The 15,334-nt window shown below is 44.8% G+C and overlaps 1 long non-coding RNA gene across 1 annotated transcript; it reads left to right on the top strand.

Moving 5' to 3' along the window:
- Nucleotides 1–4,710: 4,710 nt before the first annotated feature.
- LOC125906634 (uncharacterized) lies at nucleotides 4,711–5,948 on the top strand. Its single transcript, XR_007452003.1, has 2 exons — nucleotides 4,711–4,896; nucleotides 4,962–5,948. It is a non-coding gene; the product is annotated as an uncharacterized LOC125906634 (long non-coding RNA).
- The last annotated feature ends 9,386 nt before the right edge of the window (nucleotides 5,949–15,334 follow it).

Below are 15,334 nucleotides of genomic sequence, written 5' to 3'. Positions count from 1 at the left end.
AACGTCTATAGTCGCCTCGCGTCGAAATCTGTACGTTTACTCGCTGTGACGCATTCTCCATTCTCATCAGCTGACCAGCACATCAGCTAGTCCAGCTGTCCCATCAGCTGTCCAGCTTAGTTTCAATGGCTCTGATCTTCCGCTTACGCCAAGGGAGTTAAGCATGAATCGGTCCATGCTCCACTACGACTGGTACAATTCGAAATAGCACATCAGCCTTTGTTGTACCGTTATGGGCCAGTAGTTCTGCACAATGTGTCGCTGACGGCAAATGCAGCAATGCGTTATGGCGAGCCTCGCACCGGAATCGTGATAAGCAACGTAGTAGACTATGTTGGTTAAGGCACAGCTTGCACAACCCATGCAGATCTACTACATCCAAGCGATTCTTCACTTTCATTTGTAGGAACTCTTGACAGTTTCTCACACGATGACCTGTATCGCCACACGCAGGACATTTTCGTTCTTGGCAGGAGTAACGTCGTGGTTGCGCCAGGGTTCCCCTTTCAATATCATCAGAGTGATGGTGTGTTCGATAGCGAGGAGGAGAAGGAGAGTTTGTGGGTTTTTGTGGAATGTAATTGCACACTTCGCAGACATGCTCCATCCATCCATCCATGAACTCACCAAATTGTTGCAAATCGATGTGTGGAAGACCGCATTTGTATCGCGATCACTCCAGTCTCCTTGATTAACTCTTGTACGATTAGGGCAGGACGACCTTAGAATCGTTTCAACACTTAGATGATGTCTGGCACTGCGTTTGGCGTCGTAAGTTTTGATTGTACTGCCTCTCAATGCGCACGATGAAGGCACTCTTCTAGGCGTAGCAAATTTTCCCTATTAGAGAATCCGCAGGCTTCATTGGACTCATTGTAACAGCTAATGAACACGGCCCATTCTTTAGGAGAACCACTAAATTTTGGCAGCTGTTTTGGGTAGTGGTTCCGTGCAGTTGTAGCGGATGAGAAAGCGTCTTTGAACAGCACGCGAAACACGTGTCGTCGGTGGTATTCTGTCATTAGAAGCGACAAGAAACAAAAAGGGTCGCTTCACAGTTATTTGGTTAGGGGTCAAGCCGTTTTATTCCTCCATCGCGTTTTCAAGATCTTTTTCAGCCACACGTCTTTTCGTCACTCGAGCAGATTTAGCCAAGGCCTAATTTTGATCCCTTACCCAAATTTTGCTCTTATACTTTTATCACTTATGCTGGAGCATTCCGAGCATTCGATGTCGAGCTATTCCTCGAGCTGTATCCTGAGCTCCTCCTGCTCGAACTGTATCCTGAGCTTCTCCTGCTCGGGCTCCATTTAGGCCATCTTTAGCTCGAAATTCTTCTCGGTCATTTTATTCTCAAGTTCCTGTTTCTTGGCCAGGCGCTCTAAGGTATTGTTGTATTGTTGTATTGTTTATTGTATTAAGTGACTGGCCAAACAAGCGGCCTTATCATTGAATTAAAACTAGAACTTAAATAACTAACACAAAGAGCAGGTTAAACGCAGTGTACAATGACAAGACGGATCAACAGAATCTTGTAGGTAGGTGCCAGTCAAATAACATGTAACGCTGATTAAATTTACGGGTCATCGCAGTCATTGGGTCGTTCTCGCTGTATGCACGTCTTGTAAGGTCAGTTCTGATTAGTCTGTAGTTACGGAACACTCTAGGAGGGACATTTATGTTGACTCTAGCCAGTAGTTCTTGCGAATCTATCTCACCGACAATAAGCTTGGACAAAAACGTACATTGGGCATTATCACGTCTCCTAGCAAGTGTGTCCAGACCACCTTACGTGTGCTTACCTGCGTGTGTGTTCTTGCCTGCGTGTGAGGCTGTGTGTGAGTGCTTGTCTGCGAGTGTGGCTGGGTGTATGTGTTTTTGCCATTTCGCGTTCTCCTACGGGATCACCTTGCAAAAAAACACCAAGAAGGGGGAGGGGGGGGGGGGGTGTATGAGAGAATGTTGTTACTACGGCGAACGGATCTGTGGGCCATGCGAAGGATGCGGCCTTGTAAGTCAAACCCGCTCGGATAACAGCGATCTGCTCAACCGTTCGATACCAATGATTAACCTTCCAGCTAGTTGCTCTCTCCAGTAATTTGATGAGCCTATGCCGCAGAAGGGGGTGAAGAGGGATGAGAGATGTCTTTCTGATCCGAATAAGTAAATTAAAAAAGGCGAAGTTTCTTAGAGTTACAAAATTCGAATGCTTTGTTTATTCAATGTTCGGTCCCTTTTATACTCCCGGAAGCCCATACAATTTTAGGGTGTTAGTGTATCCTTTCCGAGGATAAATAGTACGTAAGTGTTCGTACGCGTGAGTGCCGTGTGTTAGTGTTTGTGACGCATATTTATTACGCTTTTACACGCATAATACCCGGTATCTATTTTAAAGTGATCGCGCACCTCGCGAATTAACAGTTTGATACGTTCGTTACGGAATAAATAATCGCGAACGTAACAAATGTGCTTAGGAAAATAAGCGTGAAAAATAAAAGAAACAGTGTTCTTGAAGCAGCAACGGTAAAACACACACAAGAAGAAGCGAGACGGCTATATGAGGTAGCGAATTCCCACAGCGTGCGAATTCACAGCGTGCGAATTGATTACAGCAGCGCGAAAATTTTAAAATTTAAGATATTCATGACATATTGTATCAACGTTTTCATACTCTGGTGAATTTTTAGGAAAGATATTAAAAACTTAATAAAGTGCAATTCAAATAAGTTCAATATCATTAGCAGAACATAATATTTTGACATTTGTTTTTAAATTTAGATCCTAAAAACTGCTACTGTTTTGAACAATAAGTGTAGAAACAAAAAAATTGTCAGAGTACAGAACAGCAACAGGGACGATGTTGTACCCTGAGTGTGGTAGTATGTGTGTGTGTATGCGGTGAACGTTGCCGCGACAAGCGTGCTTTAGGATTCAAGTAGGAGGGGGGTAAAGTCGCTTGGCTCACGGAAAATACAGGCAAAGCTGGCGCGAAGGACACGCAACACTGCGGATTTGTATGGATAATGTTGCGCGTTCAACCCGTTTGCTATGCGTTTGTCACGGGGGCTGTGATTTTTGCCTGGGATGTCAATTACTACGATTGTTATTCTTCTCAGTTTTTTTCCGAATCCTCTTTTGTACATGTCGTTGATGTTTTCTGTTATGGTTTTGGTGTTTTCACTGCTGTTTAATGTTTTGTAGGATATTTGGTAAATACCAGGAGCAGAAATCCTTTTTGAGTTCTAAATGTTGTGCCATCTGTTATAATCTATCAGATTGTCATCGCTTGTGAATCGAGATCTTTGTTCGTAATTGTTTTTTTTGTTAAACCAAAACGAATATTAAGGAATTCTTTAGCTAGGGATTAATCTGTGGAAATCCCCATTCCCATAGGTTCTCCATAGTGGTTTGAGAATCGGTCAAATCTAGTTTTCCCTCAATTTTTTTGACGGTTTCATTCCACCAGGATTTTGAGTTGATAAGTCTTAATTTTGTTCCTTGATATAATTTCATTAATGTCTTTGGTTATTGAGTTAATATCATAGTTATTATTGCATTATAGGCTGGATATTTCTCTTTCTCAAACGAACACCGATGCGATTACTAAGCCCGCCTTTTTTATATGTGCGGCTACAGCTGAGTATGGGTTGGCAAGATTCACCTTTAGTTTTTCTGTGTCAAGCTCTGTGCGTAGGATTATTACCGGTCCCCCGTAAACTTCCTCTTTATTGTCCGTTATTATTTCGTAATGTGGAATATTTATTTTTCCTGGGGATTTATCATCCAAGCATGTCTCCCGAAGGCAGGCTACATCGATCTTCTTTTTAATTAGTAGTTCTCTAAGTTCTTCTTTTTTGGCTTGTTGTTCCTGTATGTTTGCTTGTATTAAGGAGAACATGACACCAAATATTTATGTGTGGATGTGAATTACCTGGCGTGAGGTGTTCAAAAGAGTATTTTGAATGTATCTTATTGTGATGCGTTATCTTCTTGTGTGCTAGTGATTATATATTCCTCCACCATCATAGTGGGGGTTAGGGTGTTTCGTTAGTTACTTCTATGTATATTGAATCTGGTGATTCAGGTGAATTGATCATTAGTGTGTTGCTTCCTATGGGTGGGTTTGATTGTTCATTGGTTTTAATAGTTTGTTATATTACGATTGCATGCTTACGTGTTTTTTTTTTTCTGGAGTGGTAGGTTCATTTGTATATGTTTTGTTATTTTGTTGTTTCTTGTTCTTGGTAATTTTGTTTTTTATGCTCAAGATAGGTCCGATGTGTGGATTTTGAGGATTTCGGGACACTGTCGTCTCCGTATGCGTTTTGTTTCACTGTATGGAATTTTAATAACTGTGGAAAGTTTGCTAATTTTAATTTCATTCCAAAATACTGGGCAGTTCCTGTCTAGGGTATTGTGGAAATCTCCGCCGTCGGAAGTCGGAGGCAATCTCCGGTCGACGAAGGAAAAATATACCCGACTCGGTGTAAAGCACCGGCGTTGGGCGCTGCGACGGAGCAACACATTCCGCCAGCAGCATTACTTGTCTTCTTGTTTCAGCTTGGCCACCTAAATCAGAAGCTACCCGTCATTTAAGCGATTGACCAGCATTGGCTTTCCTGAGATAGCATTTTTAAACACTTTAGAGATGAAGAACGGGTTAACTCGGCTTAGGTCTCTATCTTGAGTTATGGACTCCATCACCATGGGTTAAAGTCCAGATGGGCACTCGTCCGGGTTAGTACCGAACTTGACCCACAGGGGGCGCTGTGGTGCAACATTTCATCTGAGATTGCTCTATTATTTTTCATGCAGCTGAGCGGCTGTCAGATCGTTGCTGCCACAAATTGTAAATAAGTGTTTGTTTCACACATCTTCATACTCCTGCTCCTCTTGGTAAGAAATACAACTTTCCTAAACTAGTCGTGATAAATATTGTTTAATGGTTTGTGGTTTCGCAGACACACATGGCTACTGCATCGCGTCACCCACCGCCGTCGTGGGGAATGGATAATTTTCACGCAAACTGGCGGTATGGTGTATAATGGAACGAGCAAAGATGACGCTACCTGCATCCTGCTTGGCGCGATGGCCAATAACGATATTGATGATGTTCGGCGCCGGTACCGTCATGCGTAACGAGTTCTGTTCCACGCGCCGGTAGAGTGTCCACGAGAGATTTCGTCGATCAGGCCTGCCCGAAGTTAACTTATTTTGTCTGCAACTTTACACCCAGTACATCATCAACCAGTACGAGAATCCGATGCCGATTTCGGTGCAATCCTGGATCCGCATCGACGGATCGGGTAACATCGACACCGCTGGACGCAGAGCGATGACTAACCCGCAATCCCGTACCGGAAACTGGAACCTGCAGGCCGTCGTAGGCAGTGCTGGTACTGGTTTTCGCACTTGGACTGTCCGTTTGTTGGCGTTCACAACGACCTGAATCATCGTGCTCAATCAACTGTGGCCTGAAGAAGCCAACGACGTCAATGCGGCCCCAAGTCCATCGCTTTACGCATGTACCCCCCCATCCCCCCCTCCCCGGTGCTGGAGGAAAAAATCGCAAAGTGCGGGAAAAGGTTACTACGGCCGTACTATCGGATGAAACTCGTGCCGAACACCGCGAAGGCGACAAGAAGGAAGCGAAGGAAGGTGCCAAGACGGCCTCAAAGGGTAAAACGCAGCGTTCGGTAGCAAGCATAACACGGCCAAGGTGGAGGTGCAAGCTTTATACATCGCAACACCGGTCAAGGAGGAATTGAAGACGGATAATTCGACTAACTCTGGAACGGCTTTTCGCGCACCAGCTAGTGCTACCGAGAACGACCGGCAACAGATAAGGTAGCAGGCAGGACAGTGAACAAAACGTCCAGAGAACCGGAAGTGCTGTAACGTTCGAGTGTGTGAAACATGATGCTTAAAACCTGTACCTTGAACCCATTGATGCGGCGTGCTTTTCTTGCGTTTGATTTGTGATTGTACAGTACAATTTGTACTACAATGTTTCAATTCGTTTTAAATATTAAAAACAAGCTGTGTGCTCTCTCTGAATGTCTCATTAATAACGGGTCAATGTTTCATTTTTATCTTGGATCCTTGGTATTTTGTTTCACAAGTTTCTATTCATCGGAAGTGCGTTATTATGACGTTAACGGTAATCTGTAATAGCTGCTGAATGGTGCTAATGTGGTGAAACGATGGCGCCTTTTCACGGACAGATAACCAGCAGTGGGCAGAATACGAGCCAGCAACGATCATCACCGAGACGATGCGCTTACTTTGCGTGGTTCGTGGGTTGGACAGTGAGTGTCGCGTCTTGAGGCACCGTTGTTGGCGGCGATCAGAAGCAGCACACTCGCGGCAGCTGTGAAGGATGTCTTCAGCAGGACACACACTTTGCAGATGACATGCTCGTCGCGCTTTACTAATATTCATCTCGTTGCGCAAATGGTGTTAGGTGAAACGCTGTGCGATGCTGTGATGCTGCGTCGTTTATCGATTATGATAATGATAATGTTTCCTTGCGCTACGTTGTTCAACGGATGTTTGTTTTTTTTTTTTGTATCGTTAAGTCATTGTCGTTAGTTATGTCCCTGTAATGTTATCGATCGTAGCGGGGCCGTCCAGGACCGTTTTGCGGAAGGTTAGTTTTAGGGGTACATTCTGAATGCTTATGAAATGAAAGTCGTAGAGGAGTTTTACAGCAAGCATAACATCCTATCCTAACAGCCCGAACGAATCTGGTCTGCCTTGATCGGATATGGTTTTATTTATACTCAAAAAAAAGTTATTAATTCCGTACATTTGGTTGTGGTTTGTGTTTTTGTTCTGCTTAAAGCCAATTGTTTAGCTTCTGCTTGGTGTTGGACAAAACTCGGGTTTTGATACTGTAGGCCGTTCTATTTTCCGCGGTGTGTTTCTATGTGTTTTGGTTTACAATGTGTGCGGTATAGTGTGAGGTGTTTTTGTGTGGAGTGTCACAAAACTGTCTCTTTTTGGTGTTGTGGGTTCTAACGCATATGGTGTTCCTGCTTTCGGCTCCCGGTGTGGCTATCTTTGCTTACGCTGGCTATTGGTGATAAGGTGCTATGCGTTGTGAGTTCACCTACTTTTGCATAAGTGTGTCTCAATCGTCTCATCTGCGAAATGTGCAAAAGATGCTAGGGATAAAGGGATAAGTGGATGGTACATGCAACGAACGGCATAATTGCATGCAACCCAACCATGTAAAGAGAAAGACACGGAAATTTCTTCGCGTGAAAGTACGGTTCCATTCACTCTCGAGAGTTGCACCCAAAAATGGTCGCATGCAAGAATGCCCTTAAGGGTCACCGAGACGTTAAGTCTCATCACACAACTTACCTGGTGCACCATCGTCTTATTTGCACGGCAGCCTCCTTGCGGGCGATTCACATGAGATATCTGCTTGGCTGGAAGAATAGTAAAGTACTTTGCATTCAAATTAGTAAGTTCTCATTGGTTCGATTTTGGTTTTTTTTTTAATTTTTTAATCGGGGAGGAAACCATGCATAGGGACCCGCATCCAGTTGGACGGCTGCACAGCAGGGACCATCCCCCGGGTACTGTCGGATGCCTTCCGACTAAAACCTCCCCGAGCCTTCACCATTTTTTTGTGCAGAAAAATGGTATAGACGAATCAGCAGATATCGTCTCGGCGCCGCGCTGTGACGTCGTGGTTAGAGACGTCTGGCGTATGAGCCTTACGACTTTGTACCAAATAGTGTAAGGGCTAATGAGACCCTTACACTACCGAGCACAAGTCCGCTTCTCCTGACACTGTATTTATTGACGGATGCACCCTATTAGATCCTCCCAACCTTTGCCAAGTTACATGAAAATCAGTGACTACTTTGCTCGCGTTGCCGTCAGCGCATTAAGGCTTTGGCCTGCTGCAGATGGTATGTGCAGGACTGCTCACGGTAGCCCAAAGGAAATCAAAGTAGTCTACTGATTCAAATGCAACTGGGCAACGGCAGCAAGAGTTTCATTAAGGGGAAAAGGACGAAAGCAAAGCTGGTAAAAAGGGAAGCAACAGCGCTTCAAGCAAAAGTAAGTGCTGCACAGAGTGCAGCAAATACGTTGTCCTTATGCTTCCGGCGAAAAGCATACTCCGCCAGGTAAAAATTTAAGCGGGTAGACCTATTGGTACCCTTTTTCTTAAGGAAGTGCTTAAGCCACCTCCATAAATTTTCCACCGTTTGCGTGTGGACAGTGTCATCATTTGGATTTATGAAATGCGTAGTGTGGTTCACGGTGGCATTCAAATATCCCACTTGGTCCAGTTGATTGTAACCGCGCCAACAGTCCTTTAAAATCCTGGTCCCCGCAGCAACGTTGGACCGTATAAGGTTGCCCAATATTGGTGCGGTCCTCTTGGCTACGCGACAGAGGAATATATCTTTCGTCTCGCGGCAAATACCTCCAACCAACCATTCTTCGTTTCTGCCGCGATTGTATTTCCTCTTGACCAGCTTTGTTTCGTCTATCTCGACAGTTTTACCGGGACCACCAATCATCGATCCGGTGTACTGATCGAGATACATCAACTCGGAGCGGATTTTACGGTAAAACGACATCACAGTTTTACGGTTTACATCCGCTTCGATTGCGGCTCTGTCGACACCTAACTCCATGCTCCAAAAATATATGAGCATCATTATTTTCTGTAGCGAAAGTTTCGACCCAGCGAAAAATGATCCATTTCGCACACTTAATGAGGCGTTTCGACAGAGCCGCTTCCCACATACCCATCTACATCCGTCAATACATACCCCTACCCGAAGATTCGTCCGGAAGTTCATCGGGTCACCGCATCGCCGGCATTCCTGGCTCGGTTTCAGCAGCTTCCACCGCAGTAGCCACTCCACAGCATCCTGCGGATCCTCTAGATCAGGGGTTTCCAAACTACGGCCCGCGGGCCCTCAAGAGCTTAAAATGCGGCCCCGATGACTTTGCCAGATTTAGAATAAATATTAGGTTATTTTGACTTTTTCAAAAGAAATTGTATTTTTTTACATTTCTTAGACAAAAATCAAGTTTAATAACACGAATCTGTTCAAGTATCGTTAGTATTTTGTTATAAAAATGAGATTTAAACGTTCATTCATCAATTATAGGTAACATCAAATGGCCCTCCTCAACATAGTGTTTTTTGAAGCAATGCGGCCCGCGGGCTGAAAAGTTTGGAGGCCCCTGCTCTAGATCCTGCATGATGTTTATAAGCCGAATATGCTCCCTGCAAATATATTAATAAAATGTGTGTGTGTGTGTGAACAATAGCGTATGCGTAATGAATTTTTTCTTATTATTGGTTAAGTCAGCCAAGTTAGTTGATGTGTTAAACATTATGGTTGCATGTCTTTTTGTAATTATTTCATGTTAGTGTTTTGTTAGCGGAAAATAAAAATATGCCAGGCTCATACTCGAAGTGATTCCTTTCGCATGGCATGCCAGCATCTCAAACATTGACTTCATGGCCGTGGGGGGGCGGCCTCTTCGGATGCTTACCTTATTTTTTAGATGGTTAATTAATTAATATTTTTCATGCGTAGCGCCTTTGTTACTTTGTTAGCGTATGGTAGTAGGATTAGGAAAAATAAAAACCAATGATACTTACATGCTGTTTCGAAGGTAATGTTAAAAATTTGCACAATTGACGCAGAGATTGCTCAAATGCAAAGAGAGAGGTTCACGCTTTTGGCGATCTATTTGTTATGATCGATTAGCTGTTGACATTTCTGTGGGGTTATGTGCACACATAAGCACATGAGATCGGTGTGTTTGTGTTATGTTAGTTTGCTCGATTGTACTAATTCCTTAAATTGGGGCTATCGTGCGCGAGACAAACATACATTTTCTCGTTTTCGATTCATGCTCAGGTATTCCATGCCTAGATTGCTGGTGCAATAGATCGCAACACAATTGAACAGCAAGCACAACACATTTTCACAATCTGCATAAGCAAACCGAACATGCACAAACAAGTGCAGCCACTTTTCATCAGTGGTGTGCGTTTCTGTAATTTTGACACTTTATCGCATCGGAAAATAACGTGCGCATTCGTATTAACATGCAGCACCGGTAGCGCAATATCAATGCAACTAATTCCAAGCATAACCATTCGCGGCCAAATGCGACGGTTGTACCCAATTCCCAACGGCTATTCAAACCTTTCGAATCGAGCAATAGTTGAATTTAACCTCAAGCTTAACAGCTCGTTTCGAATAGTTTAAATTCAAATATTGCTCGATTCGAGAGGTTTGAATAGCCGTTGGGAATTGGGTATAACCGTTGCATTTTGCCGCGAATGTTAATGCTTCGAATTAGTGGCATTGATATTACGCTACCGGTGTTGCATATTAAGACGAATGCGCCACATTATTTTACCACATTACCCGCTCTTAGTCCGTAAGGGAGGGACTCCATGACTCCACGTCCACGAATGCCTCCAGGCATTTGGATTTGCTCCGTCCTCGGATAGTCCTAGGTGCGCAGGGTTGATGTAATCGGTGACCCACGGATTGTTCGTCTGTTCTCGCTTCCCGCTGCGCAAATTCGAGCAGTTTCCTGCGCAGGAAAAGTACCAAAATCTGCGCTAGCCAGCGCAGATTTTGGCCCGATCCCCGCGCGGGACTTCAGCGATTCCTGCGCAGGCCTGAACAGGTTTAGCGCCCTCTGTTGGCGAAATGGACGAAAAATTTTTGGTAGCGGAGCAAAAAAAAAACGGTCAAAAAATTTAAAATTATTGGCGCCCATTTTCTCGTCCGCTTATTCTCCCTCCCTCACCCTGCCTTGCCTTACTTGCGCTTCTGCCCGTGCCTTCCGCTGATTGGGTGTTGCGGTGTATGCGTTGATGCTCATATGTGCATTGCGGTTGTGTATTGTTATTGGTGAGTGTTAGCATTTTTTAATTTGTGTGTGACCTTGAGACGCTGTGGGAGAAGCTGGATTTGGATTCAAAGTGTTATCGGTGTATTGATGGTTTATTTTATTTCGTGCCGCTGCTGATGAGACCATTCGATGCCCGTGCCAATCGAGGGTAAAGAAGCCAATTTCAAACGAGCGTAGGAGAACGTCTAACACTGATCTATTTTTTTTTTATTTGAACATGTTTGACGCTTCAATGACCTTCTAAGCGTCATGTAGCACAGTGTATAGTGGCAATAAAATACTTTTTTTTATATGCCGAAATCTGTCTCGAGTTTTTGGGTTGCGACATACGCGACATACACAGCGCGGGGAAAGTGACCGTCCACTCTCGATCCCCCATCCCGCCCGGCGCTTTGGATGAGGATGCGCTACAAGATAGCTGAACCAGCTTTTCTTCCGATAAGGTAGCCGTACCCAAACGACCAAAACGCGATGAATGGGTAAAACTATGGACCTGAGATGGGGCCCTATCTCAGTACCCAAACTGGTACCCAAAGGCAGACAATTTTGGACTTAGTGGTGGGGATTGGTGGGGGTTGCGCGCTAGCGTTCGTGGGTGCGTTCTCGCGTGCGTGCATACATGCTTGTGTGTGTGCGTGCGTGTGTGCGTGTGTGTGTGTGCGTGCGAAAACCCCACAACTTTTTGATTCTGATGCGTACATTTTCATCCGCTGCGGCTACAAAGTCGGTGCATTTTCGATCTCGCTACCTGAGAGACAACACAACCATTGGACTGGCACCACCATCTTTGTCATCGGTTCTGCTGTTGGGGGTATTAAAAAGACTCACGATCGAAGCAAACGTGCATGTGATATGTAGTACATTTCTTTCCCATTCAGCTACCGGACGCTTCTGGGAACAAAACTTGAATTAAATTCATACAAAAGAGGATTCTGGATTTGTTTATTACGGTACGCGTATTATGCTGCACCTGTCCGTCCAAAATCTGGCGGCTTGTTGGCCTGGAGTTGATATCGTGACGCCGTGCGACCGGCTCTGCCTTGAAATGGGTAAGGCTCGGTAGGTTCATGTTTTGGTGCATTGCATTCCGTGCATTTGTCGCGTCACAGCGGTAGCCCGGCAGCAACAAAGACAAGCCAATCGCTTCTTCGTGTGTGGACTGCGATGCAAAGTTATTTATTAATATTATTATTATTATTATTATTATTATTATTATTATTATTATCATTTTTATTGGCGTACTAGCTTACGCGATCATGCCGGCCTTTTCAGGACTTGAATACCACGTAGCACCATGAACCAGAGGCGGTAGACGGACAAAGCGATCGCCGAAAATCTCTAGTCTGTGACAATTCGACAGAGTATTAACGACAAGGGCCCCCAGAAAGATGGTCGTTGGGGCCCCGTGCCTGGAGAACCATTAGCTCCCACCCCCGTCCTTTCATGCCTGCAACAATTTTAGGGCCTGTGACCGATGATCGTAGGGGTCCCATGACCACTACCTCCCCTCCACCCGAAGGTAATTTAAGTGTACTGTTCAATCTCCCAACAGCTGTGTGCCAGTACCCTCTCCCCCCGGTCATTAGTTACCATTTACAGGGACCTCAACTTGTCTTACCGCCTAGGGCCCCCGATTCCTCTAATCCGCCACTGTCAAGAACACCTTCCTTTCTTTGACCGATGGATCATAACATTCCGGAAGAAAACACATTTGGCGACAGTTTTGCACGCACACTCACACCCATGCGCAGACGGCTCCGCAGATCTGTGTAATCTACACCATACGAAAGCAAAAGCTTAGTTTAATAAAGTTATGCTTAATGCTTAACACGTTCAGTTCGATGGCAGGCCCCAGGGACTGCCAGTGAACTTTCCAGTATACCGGTTCTCAATCAGATGGCGTTCTTGATGCCGGTGGAACAGAATGTTGATGTGTTAATGTGTCAAGGTGTTAATGCGAATTAGGGTTCTGCGCGTTGCACAGCAAACCCTCCTGCGTTAGCTAACGATTCCGTAGTCACTTTTACGTGGCAGCGTTTGAACTCATTGCGCTTTTTAGGTTTGATTTGTGAAAATGTAACTTCATCGCCGCAATTTTTGCAATGTTATTTGTTGGTTTTTTTAAACGCCACAACAACTCATGAGCATTGACCACACGCGAGAAAGAGATACCGCTATCGAGGGAAAAAGCACGGACGACGTCTGACAGCGATTGGCCGTCTGGCACACCAAATGAAAAAATAAAAAAAATGATATTTAACCGAATTTTCTTTTTCATTTCAGGATCATGAAAAGAGCCTCCGCTTCATTGCGGAGGTGCAAAAGCACCCTGTTTTGTGGCAGAAAAAATTTTATAAAAATGTAGTTATGAAGGGCGATCCGTACCAACAAGGCCAAGGTGAAGACGACGACGCAAATCGGTGCAGGTACATATAAAAAATATATATACAGTGAAATCATTATCTCTCATCCCAATTGATTATTGTTTTATTTTAGACAATGACGACGTGTTCCGGCCACAATGGTTCGCCTACCATGCGATGTCCTTTGTAGACGAGGCCACCCAACTCATCCAAACCTTCGACAGGGCGCTTGACAAATTTGCCGTTGGAGTGAAAAAGAAGGCATGATAAAATTCTCCGAACGCCTTGATTTCTTCCGTCGCTTCCCAGATAGCAAAGCCGAAGGCCTTTGTATGGGAGCCATCGCGCTGATCAAGGCTCACTTTTTCGCGCGCATAAAGCAAAATGTGCGCGAAGGCGAAAAAAACCCGAAAGCACTTCGTGTCCTCTCTCGTGTTTCTAGTTTAATTCTTTCTCGCATGTCATCCTGCTGGTTCAGGAAAGATGTCATCCTGCGCGTGTTCATCCTGCTTGGTTCAGGAAAGATGTCATCAGATTCGGCGCGCCTCAACCGCGGTGTAGTATGAAGGCTGTTGATGAAAATACACAATTAATAGACACACTTTGTTAAAAAGATTACACTTCATTTAAAGATGTGACAAACTTACCTTTGTGCTTGAGGATCAATTGAAACTTGAACGCCTGTGCACACAGTGTCACACTTTTTAAGTAGTTAGTTTTAAGCAGCTAGCGGTAGCAGCACACATCTGAAACTTGTTATGTGCAAAAAATTGCATATTAGAATAATATTAGAATTATAATAAATGTCACATAGCACTAGACACTTAGAAAAGGACACTTACTGAAACAATTAGATGATAAAAATTCGTCCTCCGATAAAGCAAAAAGAACACCGCGGATGGTGCAGTACGGGAAAGTGTTTTACGCGGGAAAAATAGTTCACGCAGCACACAAACACACACTCTCATGTCCACGGTTCAGAGCACACTGAAGTCACTCTTTGGCTTGGATGGAAAAGAGCAAACACCCAGATGAGTGCGATGGAAGAAAATGACTTGTGTTCAACAGGGATGGGTAGAATCAAACACACGAAGTGTGCAGGAGAATTCTCTTCGTGTGACAAGAGAGAATTGACTAACACCCTGATGAGCGAGAACGCAGCAAACGTTGTAGAATGTAGAAATTGGATAGGAATAGTGAGCGAAGGCAGTTTTTGGACATGAGGGGGTTGAAACTGGGAGAAAAAAGCTTCGGTTGCTACTTGGGTTAGCGGACTTACGCGCGCTTAGCTGCTGCAGCGCGGACTCGAAGACGGCGTACGCGAGGAGAATCTCGGAAGCCGATTGCTTGAGAGTGCCGAGGCCAGGGACCGCATTCAGCAAGCAGCCCGACACATATTCTCCGTTCTGCAAGACTGGACTGGTGGGAGGAGCAACTAGCTTTAGAAACCGCCGAAGCAGCTCATCTAGATCCTGCGCTAGATTCACCCGAGAACTTGGCGGATGAACCTGTTCCAGATGGTCGGCAGCGACGAGGAAGGCAATCGCCTTCAGCTGCTGAGCAAGAGCGACGAAGGCTGGACATGCAATACAACAACAGAGAGCGAAGGCAGCGCCGACAAAAACTACGTAACCCAGAGGTCGTGGCCTAACCTCCTCCTGGAATGAGTTGCCCAGCTCAGGGCTAGAGGAGAGAGGATCCGCCCTCAGCGATACGTAGAGCGCGGCCTTTTGAACGGCAACAACATCAGCGCGTTAGCCCAACGGTTTGGTGTGATATGGACAATTTCGCTAAGAATTAAGGACAATTGCTAACAGTAAATGGAAAAGGTTCTGTAGACAACAATCGAGTGCTCATTCCCTTCACGGAATGAAGGTAAAAATGGACGTACAAATAAATAAATAAATCAACTAATAAAGAGTAAGGCCCAAATGGGCGGAATTCCCGGCTTCGAGGAATGAAGAACAGCAGCGGACCAAAGTTACTCTCCTGCGCACCCCAGAAGAAGCATCAATACAGCGCGACGTATGGGGATTCATTTTCACGTAGTATAT

This window comes from Anopheles coluzzii, chromosome 2 (genome assembly GCF_943734685.1).
Source record: "Anopheles coluzzii chromosome 2, AcolN3, whole genome shotgun sequence".
NCBI classification, from domain to species: domain Eukaryota; kingdom Metazoa; phylum Arthropoda; class Insecta; order Diptera; family Culicidae; genus Anopheles; species Anopheles coluzzii.
The sequence above is the reverse complement of the archived record's forward strand: the minus strand, read 5'-3'. Positions and strand labels throughout refer to the sequence as shown.